This window comes from Harpia harpyja, chromosome 3 (assembly GCF_026419915.1).
Source record: "Harpia harpyja isolate bHarHar1 chromosome 3, bHarHar1 primary haplotype, whole genome shotgun sequence".
In the NCBI taxonomy this organism is placed as follows: Eukaryota; Metazoa; Chordata; class Aves; order Accipitriformes; family Accipitridae; genus Harpia; species Harpia harpyja.
In genome coordinates this window covers 37,700,943-37,717,165 of record NC_068942.1, presented here as the reverse complement: position 1 = coordinate 37,717,165, position 16,223 = coordinate 37,700,943, and positions in this window count along the sequence as shown.

Here is a 16,223-nt window from a genome sequence, read left to right as displayed (position 1 = left end):
TGGCTGAAGTAAGGTAGGTCCTGGGCACCAGATAGTAAAAAGCAGGGTAGCACAGGGTCCTTGTGACCATGAAAGAACAAAGATCAAGCAGGCATTGTCAGCATGCTAATCCTGCTGACACAGGCAGTTTGTGTGTCCTCTGTGCGCATAAATATTTGCGCTAAGTAATGCTAAGTGCCTTTCTTCACATTTGTGTTTCATAGGGATGAAAATCTTCCTTGGAAGCAAAGTTGTGCAGCTCTGGTCTGCAGTCCTAGAATGGTCTTCCAGGTTTCTCACTCAATACAGGGGCAAAACAAATCTCTGTCATGCCAGATGCCTTGGTATGCCAAAACCATACCAAAAAGGTACTGCAGAATGGGGCTTGCGTACTATCTGCTTCTGTTAGAGTTTGGGAGAAAAAAGGAAAGGTCAGACTGCTCTCAGGGAAAACCTGTCCAGGAGCAAAAGGAGGCATCAGAGATAGAGAGGGAATAAAACAAAGTTAAAAAGCAAGTTAGGAAGGTTGGTAACCTTAGCACCTTTGTAGCATGTTATTGGGAAAATACTACAGCCTCCTGAGTGACTGGTTAACTGCTTGTGCTCAGGAAAGAGTGAGGCAACTGGGATGGCAAAAAGGATGCTGCTGCACATTTTATGCTGGACATGTTAATATGCTGAAATATTAAGCAGTTCATCAGATTGCTGCGTGCCACCTTTTCCACATGCTAACGCTAGTGATGATGGGGGAGATCAAGAATGTGGCTGTAAATGCTACAGCTGGCAAAGTAAGCACAACAGAGCAGAGTAAGGGGGAGTGCTGACATGCCTGCTGCCTGTCCTGAAGATCCTATCAGCTTTGGTTTGTGCCTGCTATTTAGATTCAATATTTGGTTGTTTTCCTAAGTGTGGTATTCATGGGGGAGGAATTGTCAGCAGTCCTGTTTTCACTAATCAAAAAATACTTAATTTTTTGAGATATTGCAAAAATAGGACACGGTTTTACCAGGTGCAGTAAAGGTGGTACCTGTAGCTGCAAAAGTGCCACAGAAATTGTCTTGAACATTTAGGAACCAAGCTAGGACTTAGCAAAGAGAAGCTGTCTTTGCATGTATAGAAGAAAAGTATGTGGGAAATTTTGTCAGACTCGAGTTCTTCCGTCTGTATATTCCAGTTTCTGGTGGACAGTAGGGACCACACAGATTTTGCAGCTGTGAACAATGATCGGCAGGTGTCCAAAACCAACAACAAAATGTCAAGAATTACTTGGACAGTGTCACAGTCTGCGAGAAGTCTGTCAGCAAAAGAGCACTGCTCCTGAAAGACCGCTACAAAACTTGGAGTTATGCCTGAGGACATATGCTGATTTGCAGAGACCTGTATGCATAACCAAGAAAAGACTTTACAGACATACTACTGAGAAAATGTATTTTCTTTTCTGTTGCATATGGGAGTTCACTGTAAAGTATACATAGCCAAAATCAAAACAGCAGATGTAGAAAAGTTGCAACACTTCTGTAGATATCTTTCAGATTATGCTCAGTCGTGTGTCATTTAGTCATATGTGTTGTACAATCACTATTCTCTTTGGAGTGTTTCATTGTAAGCAGCTCCCAAAATATAATGTAAACCATCAAGACCTAGTTACAAAAAAGAAATACAGTGTCTATTATGGATAACTACTAACCTCTGGAACTACAAGCTACTAATTGCTGTGTAGTAAAATGCAGGAAAAAATAACTCGAGGAAATAAGAAAATAGACACGTTTATGTTGAACAGCTTATGAAAGTTATGCAGTAGCTACCATACCCAATTCATGGTAAGATATTAACAAATCTTAAAGGTTAAAAATCATCTGGCTTTACCAAAACCAACCATTGAAGGAAAGGTATGGCCCACAACGCGTAACTGAAATTGCTGTGGATTGGCGTCACATAAATAAACACCACACAATCACATTTATACTCTGGGATTAATGACAAGTTTGAACCAGGAATATATTATTTTAGACAGAACCGCTCAATATCATTTCTCAGGAATGTCTGCTTTGTGGGGCATTTCGGTATTTTGGCTCACTTTTATTTGGAAGAGGAATTCTGGTTTCAGCTCAGTGCTGGGCTCATTCGTCCTGAACCCCAGTCCTCTGGCCAGGAAGTCTGCTCCCATGCACTGCTTCCAGCTCAGTGCTTTTTAGTCTCCCTCTCACTAATTCCAGGTGTCGTAACGCTCTATCACACAGAGTTCACTTCCTTTTCTGTCGTATCTTTATTATCAGGTACTTTTCAGATATAAATCAGTCCTCACACAAGCTTTTTCTATGCTGGCTTAAAGGACTTTCAGCCCTTCGGTCTTTCTTATAACTCAATTCGTCTTGATTCTACAATCACATTTTAATTCCTTCCAATTGCCCATACCTTTTTGGTAATGCAGTGATAGGAGCAGATAATTTCAGCTGAATTCATGTCAGCCAGTGCTGCACTTTGCTAGTTGAGACTATTATTGCAGCACTGGCAGCTTCTGAGGGTTTCATAGGTAACCAGGATAGACTTCAAATCCCTGTACAGAAGACTGACATGTGTCATAAAAGACAACTCTAGATAAGGCAAAGTGCAGTTAGAAGCTCTTTTCCCACACCTGAGAGCATACTTGCTGAATCAATAGATTTACTTGTCTTTCATGTCTCTCTCCACACCACTTCTTTGGATCCTACCTCCCAGAGAAGACCTGGAGTTGCCTAACATGATTCCTACTCTGCTTTCTGCTGTGCTTCTGATTTCTGAGGGGCTCCTGAGGGATTCCCATGTCCTTGCTAACACCATCTGTAGCAATGAATCTGCATGGTCTGCAGATTCCTCAGCAGTGCACTTACACATCCTCCATGATACTAATGACCAGCTCCAGCTGTAGTCCTAGCCCTGGCAGTGTTTCTGTGACACAACTCACACCTAAATGATGAACATTGGCTTGCTATTGATTGGTCAATTTGCTATTCAAAGAGCCAAACCTAGAAACTTGGATGTTCAGTCTGTCATCAGAAGAAGAGGGACAATGAAGAAAAAGATTTTTTTTGGTGATGGATTGTTCTTTACAGAAGAAAAATATGCAGTTAGCAAAAAAAAAAACAAACCCAAACCAAAACCTAGTAAAGAAAAAATTGGAAAAGTAAAAACAAAACATTGTAACTTCTAAAATAAATGTTGAAACAAAGTTGATTTTAATTTCAAAATCAGATTTCAAGGCCAAATTTAGCAAAACATAATTTAGCAATTAAACTAGCATTTGTAATGACATATGATCCATGATTATTTGGGCTGAGGGAGGGGAATGGAGGTGATGAAACTGGAACTTTAATTTGGACAACTCTAGTAATGAACTTCTGATTGCCTTGAAAAAAACAACAAATTCCTTTCTGTTATCAGGAGAAGCCATCTGATTTGTCTGCTGCCCTTAGGTGAAGAAGGGACGGATCAAAGGTTTTACATGATGTTTCCAGCCTGCAGAACAATGTCAGGCTGATTGCAGAGGAATCCGTGTGATGGGGTAAGGTGCGAGCTGTTGGAGCAGTGCCTGAGGTTATCTGTGGTCTCTGCCCTCTGAAGGGACACATGCCATCCCACGGTGGTGCTGCCCCAGCCGTACACATATAGCACTGGGGATGTCTCCTCTCTGCCTCTCCTTGTGACAGATTGTGCAATGCCAGCCAGCTCCCCTGCTTGGTTTCACCTTCTGTGAGAATGGGTCTCCTCTTACTAACGGGTAGCTTTTGGTCACAGTAACTGTGCCATGTAAGTGACCTTTGTGAACGCTTCTTTGGGGATTTAACTAAGGGAGTCAAAACATCATCTCCTGTCTGCTTTTCAGATGAGTGCATGGGAGCTGGCTGCATGTGCTGTAAATGAAAAGCACCACATCTCTGCCTTTACGGGACACAGATCTGCCTGATAAAGAGTCTGTTGGTAATCCTAGTCATTGTCTCTCGCCCTGGAACAAATATGCTCCCATACACTATCATCACCATCAGCTAGCCGCACTTCACCGACTTTTTTTTTTCCTTTTTACCTCATCAGAAGGGCTGTCTGTACTGCCTATCTCAACACCTTTGCCTGTTATTCATTTACTGGCTTCCCAGCTATCCTCTCTGCAGGACTTTTGGAATTTTTCAATGGGAATCTCGAGAAGATGTTTTCGGACTTACTGTGTTTTTCTGAATGTCAATTCCCTGCGCAATGTGAGCCTCGCCGTGAGTTACACCCTTTTACCAGGTTAGCGTATGGCGTTGTTTCCTCTTCTGGGAGGATAATTTGTAGCTCCTGTCATGCCTCCTGGGCAGATGAGTTTGGACACCTTCCCCTGCTACTTCTGACTTTATCTGGATCCACAGAGAAGTACTTTAGGAAAAGTTAAAGCATAGCCCTTGCAGCCCCTGTCTTGTTTTAAGAGAGTTGCTATCCGGGCACACAGTAGTGACTAAATATTGACATTGGAAAGATTGCCTGATAATAAACTTTAAACTACCAAATAACAAAGAATCTGCTTGTTGCTCCTGAAGTCTTCTGCCAAAGAGAACATTTGCCCCCAACGAAGAAAGCATTGATCTTTGACAGCTTTGACCACTGTAAGGGATGCGGCGCAGGTTCCTGGGCACGGCAGGACAGCCTGCAAGTTTGTTTTGCTTGTTGTCTGTTGTGAGCATGTTAGCAAAAACCCGGTGGGTCTCAGACAGCCAGACTGAGGGGCACGGTCTGGCCCGAGGGCCAGGGGGTCCGGACTGTGGACCAGCAGGACCTGCCACCCCGTCAGGTCGGACAGAGCAGCAGAGCTGGGGACAGCAGGGCAAGTGACTGGACTAGCAGGTTTGCTGCAAGGGAGGCTGGAAGAGGGCTGGAAGAGGGCTGGAAGAGCGCTGGCAGAGCTGCAGTGGGTAGGAGAAGAAGGGTGGGAGGCCGAAGGCTTTGCTGCCCCGTGCCGGCAGAGTCCCTGGGCTGGTTTGCGCAGCGCAGCCTCAGCCTGGGCTAACCACCTCCATCGCCTCTCATTGCCGCGGTTTAGCTTTTACAAGGAAATAATTCACATTTTAAAATCTACAGCTACAACTCAAGATTTAACCATGTAATCTGTCACAGGAAAACCCCCCTTCATCCTCTTTCAGTTTCTGAGGGTTTCCCATTCCTCAAGGAGCAGAAAATCGCCTCTTTCTTTGTGCTGTGCTAGGGCTTCTGCTATCAGCACATACAAATGCGCCATAAATCATTATGGATTTACCCTTCCAGCACTCCCATCTGGAAAGGAAATAAGATTTTTTTCCCCGTTTCACAGCAGGAGGACCTGAATGTGTACACACACGCGTGCACCCCTCTCCCCTTCCCATTACTGATTTGCTCCAGGTCACCTAAGAACTGCAGGGTTTTCCACCCCAGGGCCTGGAAGCATCCCGGAGGAGACGGGTGCCGGTCCGATACCTTCACCATTCCCTTGGGGAAGAATGGACCTAACAGGGAATAGAGGATGGCTGCTACCCAAACCATGACCAATCTATCTGTGATGCTTCCCAGGGGAGCTGTGGCTCCATTAACCTTGGCTTACAGCTGTGATTACATTAAAGAAAAAGCTTCCAAGGGGGCCTCTCTTTTCCACTCATCTGCGGTGACTCTGCCATTAGTTATTGAACACATTAAAGGGACATTGCCACATGTTCTATGATTATCATTTTTCAAGCACTTACCAGTGTTCTTTCTGTTGCTCAATGAGCACATCCCTCTCCTTAGAGAACTTGCAGTTTAAATATAGAGGCTGCCTTGAGATCTTTTGCTGGACAGAAAAGCCTAGCTATGGTTTCATATTTCATTTATTTTATATTTCTGTAATTAGCTGATAGATGTGTGCATGGCCAAACTTTAATCTGAGGGCTTTCAAGTCTAGGCTTTTGGCTTCAGGTTCGTCTTTGCTGTAATTTCAGTTCTCCTCAGTGGACTCAGCGTTGGCTCTCATTTCACAGGCTTGTATGCAGGAAAACCATTTATTTGTACTGGAAGATTTGAACTGCAGCTCTGGTTTCTTACAGGGATGATTCTGTTGTGGATCTGCAAAAGACACAATGTGTTCAGCAACAAATCAAGGTTAAGGCACTCTGAGAAAGCTTCTACTTAGAGGTCTGCTCCCACCTTTTACACATGTATCTGCCTTCTATCTCTGATACGGAATGTCAGAAACAGGGTCTCTGAGTATATTTGTATTCCTCCTTTAAATAAATTCTTTTTTTATAGGAAATTGAAGAAGTGGGTGATGTGGAATATTCAAAGTGGTTAGTTTCTGCAAAGGAGAGAAGGGTGGAGTATTTAGCACTTTCTTTATTCTGATAATCTTTTCTGATCTAGAAGAGAGAGAGGCCCATGTGTTACTCATTTTGGACCATCATAAAAGGGAGAAGAGAATGCAGAGTTTGTCTCTCCAAGAATTTATGAGGGCCATAGAGGCAGTCTCTGTGGCCTGCCATTAGATGAATTATGGCTCTACCCTCGGACCACTGCAATTCTGGTATCTTGAGGTTTGATGAAGAAACAAGCACAAAGGTGCTGGTTTATGTGATGACATAACTAAAAAAAACCTAAAATGCAAATAGAAAAAAATAATTGTATGTATCAAATGATCAAGTCAACCTTTTTACCCAATTAACCAGGAAAACTTTGTCATTTTGTGCCTAATCATGCAACTAACTGGGCAGAAGTCTTGACCTACCAGTCCTCCCAGGAGCAGGACCACATGCATGTCTGCTGATGGGTGTATGTGATTAAAGCACTCACAGACTGAAGCTCTTTGCTGTCCATGAAGGCAGTTGGCCCAAATTATGAGCTGTTATGAGACAATGATATCTCTTCCACATGCCAGAGTATGGTTACTGTAGCAGATGGTCTGACTGCTATTCTGGGGTGATTTAGAGTAGCCTTTCATTAAGCAGTATTTTCACTTAAATTCCTCACACTCTGCTGCTTACACATACATCTTTGCTATCAGCCACTTGCTAGGGGTAACAAACCAAGCTGAGGAAAAGGGAAGCAGTGGTGTTTCTCCAGAGTGACAGACAGGCACTGTCACACTTTAAGTGCATTTCCCATCAGAATGGGTCATTCCCCCAGGCAACTCTCCTGTCCCAGCCCAGGTTCCTGCAGGTGGTCAAGGGGCTCCCTCACCTCTCTCCAGGGCCTCTCCTGCCCTATGCCGTTGAAGCTGCCAAGGACTCGCAGCTCTTCTTCTTGGTGGGACCGCAGCTGGGAATGAAGGTCTGAGTACATTTGGAGCTCATATGTTGGTTACGTATCCTTCCATGAAGTAAAAGTGAGGAAGCGGGGGGAACACCAAGCTGATCCTTATACTGAGTAACTGTCTGGGTTTGCAGCCCTCCACTCGTGCCTAAATGTGTTCACCCAGCCAGGTCTGGAGGGGAGCGACAGAAAAGCTGGGGAGAAAATGGGACACTGCCACCTCTTTACCTTCAGCTTGGCAGCAGCTTCTTCTCATCTGCCTTCCTTATCCCTCATCTTTTGTTATGTTGCAGGGCATGGGGAAGGAAGGAGGCCTACTTCTAACTGAGGTCTGGGCTCTGCACCCTGTCTTTAGCCTTATGATCACTCTAGTGGCTGAATTTCTGATTTTGCCAAAGGTCATTGCCGTGTTTGGAAATGATCCTGTTTTGTGGCAATGGAGGCAAAAGGTTTTTCTCCTTTCTTGTGACATGCCAGAGGTCTGGGTTAGGAGATTAAGCTACAAATTTTGCAGCTCTGGGTGAAGAGAGTCCATCTGAGCTCCTTCTCACCTAGTAGACTACTTGGGTAGTGCTGCAGAGTGCAGCATTATCTACATTGTTGTTTTAAACAAAGAAGCCGCCTCTGAATCTAATCATAGTGTGTCACTTCTGTGTCCTGATCTGTGCAGAGCTAGCCAAACTGGGAAAAGAAGTTGTAGGCAGCCATCTCTCCTACACACCTTGCCATGCAACTGTTGAAGATTACACAACTGTTCCTGTCCTAGAGACAGGAGCTGACCTTTCCCTCCTACTGTCTGGTACCAAGCGTGTCTCAACTTTGAACAGAAATTTTGACATAAGATTCATGTATTTTGCCACAATTTAGGTGAAATGCAAAATTTAAACTTTGTTGGAACAAAAAGTCTTTCTCTCCTAAGTCATAGCTTTGGGGTGATTTAATCTTCATCACATATTTTTGTGTGATAATGCCACAAAACATCTTCAGTGGAATTGATACTTCAGAGGAGTTAGGCTGTATGGACAGCAAGAGCCTGGCACTGACCAAGAAGATGCAAATTGCTGCTGATATGATATGTATATGTCATGCTGGGGACATCCAAGACATACGGGCTTGAGTGTTGAGGGCTTTTGATATGTAACTAGTGGTGTGACAGAAGATGTTGGATGGTGAAGGCAACTTGGATGGGAAAATCGTGAGTTTTAATATGACTGTGTTAGACTTAAGCTCATACGAAGTCTCTTGGGAGAAGACATCAGTGTCAACTTGAGATTTCACATTGTAAGAAGACAGATCAGTCAGATGTTGGTATGGGCTCTGTAAACTATTTATAAAATATGACAGTGGAAATGGCTCAGGAAAAGATCAAGTGGAGATAAGGTATAGAGGAAGAAGAATTATCTATTCTCTCAATAGATAATGGATTCTCATATGCTGAGGGCAAGAGAAGACCTACAAAATGAACAGATAGAAAAAGCAAGAGGATAAAGAGGAGGGAAAGGTTTATGAAAGTAGAGGGAGGATGTAACTGAGTTTCAAAAGTCACAGATGTGTCCAGGAAAAAAGGATAGAGTGAGCTGGCCAGTGTAAGCACAGCAGTGGAGTAGAGACTGTGGAAACCAGAGTGGAAACGACTGAGTCAAGTAAGGGAATTTGCAGTAAGGGTTTTGCTCTTCACTATAACTGTGTCAGATTTCCTCCTACTTTACCCAGGGAAGAGCCTCTGACCCACTTTGCAGTTTTGCAGCTGGAACACAATTTGCTCAGGAGTTTTCAGCAGGACTATGGAACAGCTGAGGACACAGGGCTTCAAGTCAGGGAGCCCACTGGGGAGAGGACAGTCCTCTCTGAAGTATAATTCGGGCAATTGTGAAAAATAAGGAAACAATTCCCTAGAGCTACTGAAAGGAGCATGTGGATGTAACTTTTTCAGTCTCACGTTAGAGGAAGGTTCTGCCATGACTACTTTGGAGAACGAAAGCTGTGTACAAAGCAAGTACAGCCCTCTGGTGCAGTCACAGGCAATGCCCCTGCGTTTTCCACCACAAAAGTGCCTAAATCCTGAAGGTGGTGGCTATCTCAAGATCGGTTAGATTCGGCCTGACTGCAAAGCTGTCAATAACGGTGCTGGCTGGAGTGTGAACTGTCAAAGACCTATTGCTCTATTTCACACTGGACAACATTCATTCTGAGTAGCAACTACCTGTCAAACTTGACCAGGATGAGGTCAGATCTCACTATGATCTCAATCTGAAAAGCTAAAAATAGCATATATTTTTGCAGACAGCAAAACCAATTCCCAGTCTCAAGTATTTCAAAAGAAGGCATGGAGGTCAGGCAGGTCACCACAGTGGAGCAGTAAGGGTATCGTAAGCAAGGACCCATGCCACTCTTTGCACTTAACTCATTGTCAATAAACTCAATGGAAGGCATCTACCCTCATAGCTGGAGGCTGTTTTCTGAAAAGGCTGATTTTGTAGAGGGCGTTTGTAAGGTCTCTTTGTCTCTTGACTGGAATGTCTGGGTACACGATCATATGCGCCAACTCTTTTTATCGGAGTGCTGTCTGAAATTTTTATACCAGTGTTATAGAAAATGTTCCAAAACCAGACAAAATCTTGTGGGTCACAAGCAATCGCTAGAGATGAACATGAACAGAAACCTAATTTCTCAACTCCAGAACTAGAAACTGTGAGTGTCTCTTTCTCTTATCGGTAATGACTTCCTCTGCTTTTTTCTCTGCCTCTATGTCAAGGGACAGGATCAAGTGATGTTGTCTAAGGGAAAACTCTTCCTGTGGTGTTCTTGATATTAATAACAGTACAAAAATCACTGCAAAAAGTGATTCACCATTTGGCACTAAGAACTACCACTGCTGAGGTACTTGCAGTTTCTGCTGATGGGGCTACCTAGCAAAAGACCCCAATAAGCACAGTGAGCGACTAAACGAAGCAGATCGACTCGCAGTCTGTTCGCTGTGATTTCCTACCTGTGCCTCTTGGACAGAGGGAGGGAATACACAAAAACTCTGATCGAGGCTCAAAGGAAACATGGAAAGAAAGCATAAGAGGCCAACAGCTGCTGCCAAACTGCTACTTTACATGAGTCAGTGACTCAAAATAACATTTCCAAAAAAGAAGCTGATTCTCAGGGTTTTACCTAAAAGATGTAGGAAAGAAAATTTGTACAGCATGTGATGTCTGCTAGAATAGCCACCCAGGATTAGACCACAGGCCTCTCTGACCCTGTGTCCTCTCTCTGACAGGGGCCAAAAGTGGCTGCCTAGAGAAGCACATAAGAACAGGGCAAACATATATGATACCTCCCCTTTGTGTGTTTTGAACTTGGATCCTGCTTGAATCCTCCCTGTAGTTCTTGTACTGGAATCGGGAAGTTGATCCCTAGCCAGTTTCCCCAGTACATTGAGGATTTCAGAGACCTCTTTCTTCTCCCCTTGCAGTATCTCTTTTCCAGGCTGAGGAGCTGTAGCTTGCTCATTCATTCCTTACGCAGAAGCTGTTCCACACCTTCGATCATCCTTTCTGATCCATCTTTGAAGTTTTTTCAGTTTGGTGACATCCTTTTTTGGACCAGAGAGGTGAGAACTGCACATAACATTTAAGGGAAAGGCAATCTGCTCCCAGAACAGAATTAACTCACACAAAAGCAGATGCTGCTTTGGCCATCATGTTGCTAGCTTCCTTCTTGCACTGCAGTGAAAAACATGACAACCTTTTTTATGAGTCTTCCCTTTCTTTCTCTGAAAGTTTCTTCTGCAGTGACAGTGGTGTATCTGTGGTCTGAGAGCCAGTGGGATGAGGAACGCAGCCAGGTGGAAGACACAGACTCCAAGCCCTCCTGCAAATCCAGAAGGACTGCTTGCCTCCTTGGGCTTTCTCCTACAATGCTACCTCCTAAAGACCTGTTGTAGGTTATTTTTTTCAGAATGCTTAATACCACACAGTGCTGTACATGAGCCAGCATGGCTCCCATGGAATTTTGCTGTAGATGCGAGCGCTCAGCTCTTGTGTAAATCAGACCACAAGGTACCAGGTTAGGTGTACAGAAAATGAGAAAGAAGCATGTAATTATTGTGTATATTTCCAGCTGCTTGAACCGTAAGATCAGCCAACAGTCTGGAATCTTATTTTTCTTTATCTACTCTTTCACTGGAGGGGGACACACATAAAAACCAGCTGCTTTCAGTATATAACCCTGATTCATTTCCCAAAAGAATGCATCTTATCAGCAAACTATTCAGAGTTCATTTGGAAATAAAATGGTATGTCATCCTGTACTTAAAGATTTAAAGACAAGGCTGAGATGGAAGTGGACAGAACTAAGGCTTTATAGGCAACCATAATTCTTGAATTTCCTGGCTTTGCAGCCTTAACATAGCTAGAGATATAATTTTAGCTAAAAGTATGAGATCCCAATGCTTTTCTCTGCAAAATATCCTTTACAGCATTGGCGTTGTAAAAAATCGAAACTTCAGCATGTATAACCAACTCTTAAAAGAAACTGTAAGAAAACTATTGTCACCTCTAGGAGGCAGCATTTTATTGCGAATACACAACGTATAATTTGGTGTCTGACACTTCAGAAAGTTTTGAGGCTTCTCAACTGTCCTGTGATTATAAAAAAAATTCTAGTAGAAAAAAAAATAAACATACACTTGCAGTGGAACCACCTGTGCAAAAATAAGCTCTGCTTCTCCAGCCAGCAAAAGCCAATTCTCAGATGAAATGGAGATAGTCAGGCACAAAATGCGCCCTGTTTTCCTGGGTTTTCAATAGCAAGTTAGGATGGAAAAGCAGAGTATCTGGGTTGTTCATCTGCTCTCAGCAAGATATCCTCCCCCATTTAGGAAAACATTTGCTTAATTGCTTAATTTCACCTGCTAATTGAGAACGTACTTAACCTTGCGCTTGCCAGTTTACTGAACACCACTTTCCTTTCAGTTGCATTTGCAATGTTTTATTTTTCTTTCTTTCACCCAGGACTGTCCTGAGCTGGAACTGACATTTTCTTTCTGAATCTCCATTACTGAAGTGGTAAGACCTCACACTAAAGCAGTTCACCTTGTGCAGCACAGATATTGTTTTTCTGCTGGGCTTTGTGCTGTGATGTGACTTTCTAAAGCACAGCTGCCTTTCTCTTTGCAGATGGCCCTTTGGTGCGCTCAGAGGAATTGTGATTTTTCAAAAACTGCCTCACACGTTAATACTCTTTTGACATCCCAAGCAGGCCCTATGTAAACATGAAACAACAGAGGACACCACATTGGTGGTGTCATTGGTGGTTAAACATCAGTTTAACTTGTAACTGAATGACAATAGATCCCATAAAAGCAAGCTGCACAATACTAGCCTTGATTTCAAAACTACCCATGATGGAGAACCCTCCACAATCCCTCAGAAATTGCTCCTGTCAAAATTATGCCCATTGTTGGAAATCTGCAACATGTTTCTACTCTGAGTTTGTCTGGCATCAGCTTCTGGCCGTTAGCTCCTGGTAATGTGTTGTTTGCTCAACAGAAGAGGACCTCTATTATCAAAGATTTATTCCCCAGCTGGATACTTAAGGATTTTGACCGAGCCACCCCTTAGCTTTTTCATCAGTAAACAGCCTGACCTCAAGTCACACTTGGATCTACTGCCTTCCAGCCCTTTATTCATCCATCCAGCTCCTTCCTCAACTCCCTCTAATTTGCCCAGCAAGTTGGTGCTCTGCCCAGCAGAGCAGGGTGCAGCGTCGTTCTACAGTAGTCACACCAATGCCCAATTCACACGTTACAAACCCTTCCCATTCCTGCCCGATGTTTTTCCTCTTACCGTCCTGTGAATCGTGCTATTCTTCCTGACCACTTTTGCTTCTCATCTCCTTCTCCCTGCTTCCTAGTGTTGAGCCTCCCACCCTCCGGGAGTATTCATCCAATGTTGCCGCAAGGGATGCAAGAACTGTACCACAGCCAGGTTTACAGAGGTTGCTGGTGATAGGGGTGCATGGCAGTCTCCTGAAACAGGTACATGGCCAGATTTTTTCCATAGATCTCCTGAATCCCATAAATCTTGGTCTCAGGACAGTATAGCCTCCTAGAACAGAATCGTTTACCATGAACCCTACACTGCACGCGTGCAACCAGCTGTATCCTTTTGCGTGCTAAATCCTTATCAACATCCTGAGGTAGCAGGGTGGCAAAAGGCTACACAAGCAGCTGGCAGGTACTCCTGTAAGTCTGGAGGTATCAGGATCTCTATATCCATTAACACCAGCTGAAGCACCACAGCTTGAAGCTCATTTTCTCGATGTTGATCATTGTATATCTCCCTTTTAGAAAATGATTCTTTGTTCTTCTCTTAATTACTTCATTTACTTGATTTATATCTACAGGTCTGTTTCAGTGACAGTGATGGAGAAGCCAAGCCTACATTCCTCTCACAAATCTTCCTCTTTTTTTTTTGCATATGAATATGTAGAGACAACCTCTTTGTCTTAATAGCACTGCAAAAGATTATTTCAGCGGTCTGTAATACTTCACCATCTGGTGGAGGAATACTTCACCACTTGCAGGAAGACAAAATCCCTTTCTTAAATCATTTACAACCTGAGGCAACAGCATACAAAAGCATAAGGAAGTAGATGTAGTCATTGTAAGCAAAAGCCTTTTACCTTCACTTTTGTTTTCACCATGCTTCATTTTCTTGTTAAAGAAACGCATGACAGCCATATGTGGTCTTTTGTCATTAACTGGCTATTTCAGTGCCCAAAGTTGGGTGTTGTAAACACATTGCTATGATCTACCAAGCTATTTTAGACCATCATCCTGTTCAAACTGTCCCATTTCTGTAGCACAGGATCTCAGAATCTCATAACAAGCCAATATAAGTGAAAACATGAGCTTACACCTTCAGGCTAAGTTTGACTGTTCCAAGGATTTCCCTGCAAAAAAAATCTCTTTCCCATTTCTGTCTGTTAACTCACACTTCTGCCTGGTGAAATGCCACAGTGAGAATCAGAGTATCTTTCACAAATACCAGCCCCTGACAGAGTGGGCTGAGTCAGGGAAAGTAGTCTGCAACCATCTTTCATTCAGATGTACGTTGGCTTTTCCTTCTGACAGTGAGGGATTTGGGAACTTCAATTTGTGTCTTCTAATGCCAGAATAAAACTTGCAAATCCCTGACCTGCTTATTCGAGTGGTTGGCAATTGCATTAAAGGGCTTTTTTTCTGGTAAGGCATGAATTACAGCCAGGCAATATAAAAGCTCTTGTAATTCTCCATGTGATCTGTACTACCAATTCTTCATTCGGAGAAAGCCTCTTTCATACAGCCAATGGACAGAAAGGCCCAAAATATCAGTGGAAAAGCTCACAGCAGGAACAAAGAAACTGTAAGCACCAAAGGTTGTCCAGTGCCTTGTATTTTGTCATCACAGAATATCCATGTCTGAAGTATCAGGAGCTGAAAACAATGTATATGTTTTTGTCATTCTTATACATGGTCTTGTGTCAGAATCTGGAGAAAATATGAGGATAGAGTGGCTGTAAAATATGTTGTCAGGCCTGAACCTGCCCATAAAGTTTAGCTTGCAAAAACAGGCTTTCATCTTTCTGCCTTGGCAAGTCTCCTTCCAATGGCAGATGTGACAGATAAAAAAGCTATGTGATCCTGGACAGTATCAGTGTGAATGGCCAGTGAGAAAGGTCATTAGCCTGGCTCCATTTTAGCTTACTATTGCTTTAGAGAAAAAGAATTAATTTTATTATTGGGTGTTAAAACAAGCAAGTATAAAGCTGACCTTGAAATACATTTATGGTCCAATTTTTTTTAGAACAGGATGTGTTAAAAATAAGCAACCATGATAGATAGATGCAGTGATAGATCCTGTGCCAAAGCTACAGTTAAATTATGTATCTGTACCAGTTACATGCATCAGTGCACACAAAAAAATTCCAGTCTTTGGCCTGTCACTTGTAGAAGCTCACATACTGCTAATATTCAATGTTTAGCAAGAGCTGTTTTGTTTTCCTAGCAATAGCAGCAAAAGGTTGCTGCCTGGCTATTATTATTAAAATATGATATCTGATGATGATTCTGTACATCTTACATTTCACAGCACATACAATTTCTGGCAAGGAAAACTTAATCTTCATATAAGAGCAGCTGGAAAACATCTTGGAGAGGTATACTATTAAATTATTGTCTTGCAGAGAGATTTTGATGTGGTCTTTCTTCCACAGCCTGTTGTAAGCAGGGTTTATATAATTCTCAGAACAGCTTGTAGAAACCACGTGAAGATTGCATCTCATGGATGGATTGAATGCCTTCTCCACTCCAAATCTCCATCAATGTATCCTACCCTTAACAGCACCTTCTTCCTTTTCATATGGTTTCCAAATCTCAGAGGCCTCTGATCTGGCTACGTTAAATTTCATTAGCACCTTGAGGAAGAACCCATCCCGTGGAGGAAACCAAAGGCTTGTAAACAGCATTTCCATCCTTTTTGTCCTCTTTCAGACTCTCCTCTCTTCTACTTCTCTTGAGTGGTGGTGGAAGTCCGTAACAATATGGTACATTCTTCAAATTCAAAATAAGACCTCGTGGCCCTGTGATTATGATGTTACCTGTTCAACTACGGGCTGAATGAAGTAGTTGTTAGGTAAGTCAGCAAATGGTTGCAACAGTCTAACTGTGGCAGAGAAAGTTCAGATCAGCAGAGGTAAGCACAAGGATGCTGCTCAAGTTTTTGGAAGCTCCTGAGCCACGAAGAGCAAGAAGCAAAGGGAGCAGTTAGTCAGATTTCTCAATTCCCTCTATGTGATGTTCCTCCCACTACTGAGCACAGTGAGACATGTGCCAGTGGTCCAGCCTGGTGTGGCCACTTTTATATTCTTGTATAGACAGAAGACAAAGCTCAAGGTTTTTCTTCCGTGGGCTGAGCTGAAAGGCCGGTGTCCATGGGCTCAGCAGTGGATTGGAG